At 34.1% G+C, this 6000-nt stretch overlaps 1 long non-coding RNA gene across 1 annotated transcript in view; it reads left to right on the top strand.

Annotated features, from left to right (window-relative positions):
• The window catches only part of LOC110259989, a 129018-nt gene continuing 123616 nt past the window's right edge, over positions 599–6000 (top strand). Inside the window, exon 1 of the long non-coding RNA XR_002342551.1 lies at positions 599–661. This is a non-coding gene — a long non-coding RNA (uncharacterized LOC110259989). The remainder of the gene's footprint in view (positions 662–6000) is intronic.

Here is a 6000-nt window from a genome sequence, read left to right as displayed (position 1 = left end):
TATCATCACTTGCATGTTGCCAGAAGTGAGAAGGAGTTGGTGTGCTGTTTGCTGGTATAAGTGGACGACAGCAGGCAACAGATTGACTCCATCCTGAGGTTTGCAAATTTGCTGGGTCAAAAGACACAGTGCCCTGTGGTCAACTAGAGTTAGATGTTTTTATGATAGGAAGTCACTAAAGGATTTTAAATATTGATTTGATGTCATCTAATTTAAATTTCAAAGAGAAAATGCTGGCTGATGAATGGTGAATGAGAGGATGTTTGGGGTATATATATATATAGTCTTCATTAAGGAAAGAAGGATGGTGTGTTAGGCTACTCTGATCATCAGAAACAATTGGATCTTTGATTATATGGAATCAGGAAGATTGGATGATGGACAGAGGGAAAGGAAAGAATCACTGCTTCCTCCTGAATTTCTTGCTGGGTCAAGATAGAGATATAACTTGGTGAGATGGGAAGGATCAGAGGGAGAATGTTTTCTGAAGAAAGATAAATAAATATTAAATTTTGGACATGCTATTTAAGATTCTTATGAGACATTCGTATCAGGTTGTATTAATTGTTCTTAACTATTTGCTGTTTCTTCCTTTGCAGGAAGGTTATGTTCTCCTGTTCCATTGATATCAGGCTTGGCAGTATGACTTCTCTGACAAAATGTGAGTAGAGGTGACATATGCCACTTCTGACAAAAGGCTTTAAGAGTTATTGTCTTGTTTTCCCATCATTCTTTCCTCCCTGTCATGAAAGCAGCATACCACAGATAGGAGTTGTCCCTTTAGCCATAATCCAAAGATGCATGGATCAGAACACTTCAGATAACAAATAGGCATTTCAATAAGGTATAAATAAACCTTTGGTGTAATGTGTTGAGATTTGAGTGTTGTACTATATTATAACTTAAGCCAACTAGACAATATCCTAGTGATATATTGTGTAGGTGTGGAGATACAGTGTGGGTTCAGGAGTGGTCAAGTTGAAGATACAAATTTAGAATTCATCAGCAATAGATTTATGTAAAGCTAAGGATTATATAAAATCGTCTCGTAAATGTGGGTTCATAGGAAATGAATGGGTAGGGCACTCTTTTAACCAATTTGAATTGCTGTAACAGAATACCACAGACTGATACCTTATAAACAGAAATTTATTCCTCACATTTCTGAGGCTAGAAAGACCAAGATCAAGTTAATATTGCCTGGTGAGGGACCACTTCCTGATTCATAGTCAGCTGTCTTTTCACTGTGTCCTCAGTGGAAAGGATGAGAGAGACCTCTGGCAGTTCTTTTATAAAGACAATAATTCCAGTCATGAGGACGCCATCCTCATGACTTAATCATCTCTCAATGGCACCACCTCCAATGTCAATCACGTTGGGAATTAGTTTTTGGCGTATAAATTTTGGTGAACACAAACAGTCTGTAGCAGGAACTGATACAGTGATACTGTAGATATTTCCAGACTTTTACTAAAGTAAAACTACTATTTCAGAAAAAAAAAAACTCATTATGTGAGATATGTCCATCAAACAATTTTCTGTGACTAAGTACTTCATAAATACACTTAACAGGCAACATTGCAATAGCAGTAGAAACCTAGCTTAAAGCTGGTTATTTATGCACTTATCTTCCAAATGTTTTTCTATTAGATTTCTCTTTTTGAAGAAATATCTAATAAGAAATTCCTATTACTTTTTGCGCTGGAGTCTTTTGCTGATATATTGTCCCTAGCTTGACTATCCTCTCATTGGTAAATCAGCCCAAATGGGATTTTCACATCTTTAGTAGTAATATATTCTTTTATGACATTTTTGACAAAAGCTTTGCTGTGTTGTTTTATGGATTCCTAGTTGAGATACAATGGATGCACAGAAAGCAATAACAAACAAATCTCCAGTAGTAGATAATGTCTTAAAAGTGTGTTATATGCTCTTGAACAGAGTTTATGGGTGTAATCTGCAGTTCAGAAGGCAAATCAGAAGTAATCAGTTGAAGAACAGAGTAAATGTTTTTTTGGTAAATAAACAAGAAACTTAACGGTTTTTTTTTTCATAGAAGATAGGTATTACAGCATATAAAATCTATCATGTAAACACTGAAGATGTTGGATGAAATAATTCTCCCCTATCATTTCTTCTAAATGTGCCCAGGGAAAACTAAATTTTATAGTCATGAAAATTGTTTGAAACTTATACCTCAATTAGAAAGCAATCTAAATGGCAGGGGGGAGTCAAAGCCAGAAACATATTGGAAACCTCCATATGGCACAGCAAATTCATAAGCATTATCTATTCATCCTGCAGGTATTGACTGCTACTTAGTGTGTGACTCAGTGTGCTAAGTGCCTGAAACTACTAACTTGCCAGAGATGAGATGATTTTTCATAGGTTCCACCACCTAGTTGAAACTGGGGAACAGATACATAATTACAAATATTGACTCAGGAATAGGGGAAGTAAATTTAATTAGAAAACATCCATGCACGAGTTTTAGATATCACTTTAAAACTCTTTCCCATAAAACTAATTATATTTCATGTAATTATTTCTATGGTATATCTGAATGTAGACATGTACCTTCAGAGGAAAGAGCAAAAAAAAAAAAATTTAGGAAAGTTACAGGTGCGTTTCATAGAGATGTTAACATTTAACAATATAAATGAGGCAAGGAAGAACATTTAATGACTTTTCCACATAAAGAGGTATAATAGAATATAATAAATTTGCTCCTATTTCAAATCTCCAATTTGATCAGTTTCAATATTATATATCACCACATTGAAGGCAGTGAACAATTCCATTACTTCTCAAAATTTCCACATGCCTTTTGGCAATCCATTTTCCCTCTATCTACCATCCCCAGGAAACCACTGATTTGTTTACTGTCATAATTTATTAGTTTTCATTTTTTTTAGAGTTTTATGTAAGTATTTCATAGTATGCACTTATTTTTGCTTTGGCTTCTTTCACTTAGCATGATTTTGCGGGCTTATTCCAGTTAGTATATGTATCAGTATTGTATTTCTTTTAGTAGCTAAGTAGTAAGGAGGTAAGTGATAAGTCCATTATGGATGTACCACAAAATTTGTTTGTTCCTCCGTTAGAAGACATTTAGGTTGTGTTTCCAGTTTTTATAAAACCTGATTATGAACATTGTGTATGAAAATCTTTCCTGTGTGGTATATATTAACTATGAACACAGCAAACCATTATCCAAAGTCTTTGTACCATTCTATTTTATTTATTTTATTTATTTATTTGTTTCTTTCTTTATTTATTTATTATTTTTTTAGGACCGTACCTGTGGCATACGGAGGTTACCAGGCTAGGGGGTCAAATTGGAGCTGTAGCCACTGATCTATGCCACATCCACAGCAACGCAAGATCTGAGTCGTCATCTGTGACTTAACACCATTGCAATGCGGGATCCCTGAACCCACTGAGAGAGGCCAGGGATCAACCTTCATCCTCATGTATGCTAGTCAGATTTGTTCTGCTTGAGCCACGATGGGACTCCTGTACCATTCTGTATTCCACCAGCAATGTGGAATATCTAGTTATACTATTGTATTTGCCAATACTTAATCAGATTTATTCATTTTAACAGGTGTATAATTATGTGATTAATAATATTCTGCATCCTGCTAAGTGCTTATTAGTCATTTTATTTCTTTCTTTCATTAGATATCTTTTCAAATACTTTGCCTGTTTTTTGGTGGGTTCTTTGCTTTCTTAAGATTGAGCTGGAGTTCCCATCGGTGGCTCAGTGGGTTAAAGAACCTGACTAGGATCCATGAGGATGTGGGTTTGATCTTTGGCCTCACTCAGTGGTTAGGGATCCAGCGTTTGTCATGAGCTGTACTGTAGGTTGGATCTGTATTGCTGTGGTTGTGGCTGTGGGCTGGGCAGCTACAGCTCTGATTCGACCCCTAGCCTGGGAACCTCCATATGCCGTGGGTGCAAGCTCTAAAAGGACTAAGAAAAAAGAGAGGAGAGATTGAGTTGTAAAATTCCCTTCATGATCTCTAAGTTGTGATATATGACTATATAATTCTTTTGATTTGCTATTGGAAACTCATTTGAATAAAGGGATGTTAAACAAAGACTGGCCTTTTTTTTTTTTTTTTTGGGGTTAGTTTTAATTTAAAGAATTGCATTGGGCTGCATTAATCATAGCTTGCAGAAAAGCATTCTCTGATAAGAGGGAATTAAGACATTTTTTTAATAGAAATAAAAAAAAAAAAAAATAAGATAAAAATAAGATAAAAATTATTTTTCCCCCTCCCTCAAATTCTTTTATTAAATTCCTTTTCAAGTTTTAACCTATCCAGATTACTCCTCTTGTCCTTTTCACAAGTCATGCTGTGTTTTCTCTAAAACACACAATAGAAATGTGTAGATAAGCATATGTGATGATGTAGACTGAGTCAGAAAATGAACATTTATGAGTACTTAGATGAAAATAATTATTTTTCCTTTCCTTTTCAAGACCTGACTACACATATATAGATGTTTGTGTATGTGTTTTAAAACCAGTACAATTTAATCATATACCATTTCTATCTTACTCTTTCTATCTTCCTTACTGACTATAGATTCCATTATTAAAGATACACACACCCCTATGTTCATTGCAGCACTGTTCACAATAGCCATGACATGGAGACAAACCTAAATGTCCATTGACAGATGAATGGATTTAGGAGATTGTGATACATATACACAAGACACTACTCAGCCACAAAAAAGAACAAAATAACAAATAATGCCACTTGCAGCAACATGGATACATCTAGAGATTCTCATACAAAGTGAAGTAAGTCAGAAAAGAAAGACAAATACCATGTGATATCGCTTAGATGTGGAATCTAATATGTGGCAAAATGAGCCTATCTACAAAACAGAAACAGACTCACAGACATAGAGAATAGATTTGTGTTGCCAAGCAGGAGGAAGTAGGATAGATGGGGAGTTTTGGGGATGGTAGAATGTGAACTATTACGTTTAGAATAGATGAGCCATGAGGTCCTATGGTACAAACAGGGAACTATATCAATCTCTTAGGAATAGAACATGATGGAAGATTTGTATAGAAAAATAATTATATATTATATTGTGTATATCTACATATTATTATATGTATGTACATAATGTGTATATTGTATGTACTGTATGTATTTTATGTGTATGTACATATTATATATTTACATATATTTGTATGTGTATACACACACACACACACTATATATATGACTGGGTAACTATGCTGTAGAGCAGAAATTCACACAAAACTAAATCAGCTGTACTCAGATAAAAATAAAATTAATAAAAGAGGATATTTAAAATGATGTTTCTGCCTTTGAAAGATGTATGGATGAGCTTTACTATTAGCAACAATGTATTCAACAGAAATACAGTATTACACACATTGTAGCTTTTCTTGGGAAAAAGAAATTGGTGTTACATGCGTTTATCCTACTTGCTTAGTCAATTCTCAATCTGTTTTGTCCAAGCCATCTGTTTTTTTTTTTTTTTTTTCTGAACCTACAGTAGAGAAGCTGGACTACAAAGCTGTATTTTGAAGGAGAAAAATAATACAACTAGTTACTCTTTAAAATTAGGACTGCAGCCTGCAAATTTACTATTGCATGGAAATCCTACAACATTACTATGGTGATTTTTGATACCACACTTTACAGAAAATTTTGTGAAATCATTTTCAGTATTCTCAAAGCCTTCAGACATCTCCAGACACCTTATTGAAATACATACTTCTATGTAATAACATATTGCTTACTTATGGATTTTCTATATAGTTAGTCTGCAAATAATGAAAATGGTAGCTCTTTCTCTCAAATCTTTATAAAGTTCATGTCTTTTCTTAATTTTGTGCATTGGGTGACCTTATAAATAATGATAAGAAAATATAATATTGTTTTCACTATGGCATTTTTTTTTATGGCCATACCCATGACATATGAAAGTTCCCAGACTAGGGTT

Source organism: Sus scrofa, chromosome 3, assembly GCF_000003025.6.
Source record: "Sus scrofa isolate TJ Tabasco breed Duroc chromosome 3, Sscrofa11.1, whole genome shotgun sequence".
NCBI lineage: Eukaryota > Metazoa > Chordata > Mammalia > Artiodactyla > Suidae > Sus > Sus scrofa.
Note: the sequence above shows the minus strand (reverse complement) of the source record. Positions and strands in the feature narration are given on the sequence as shown.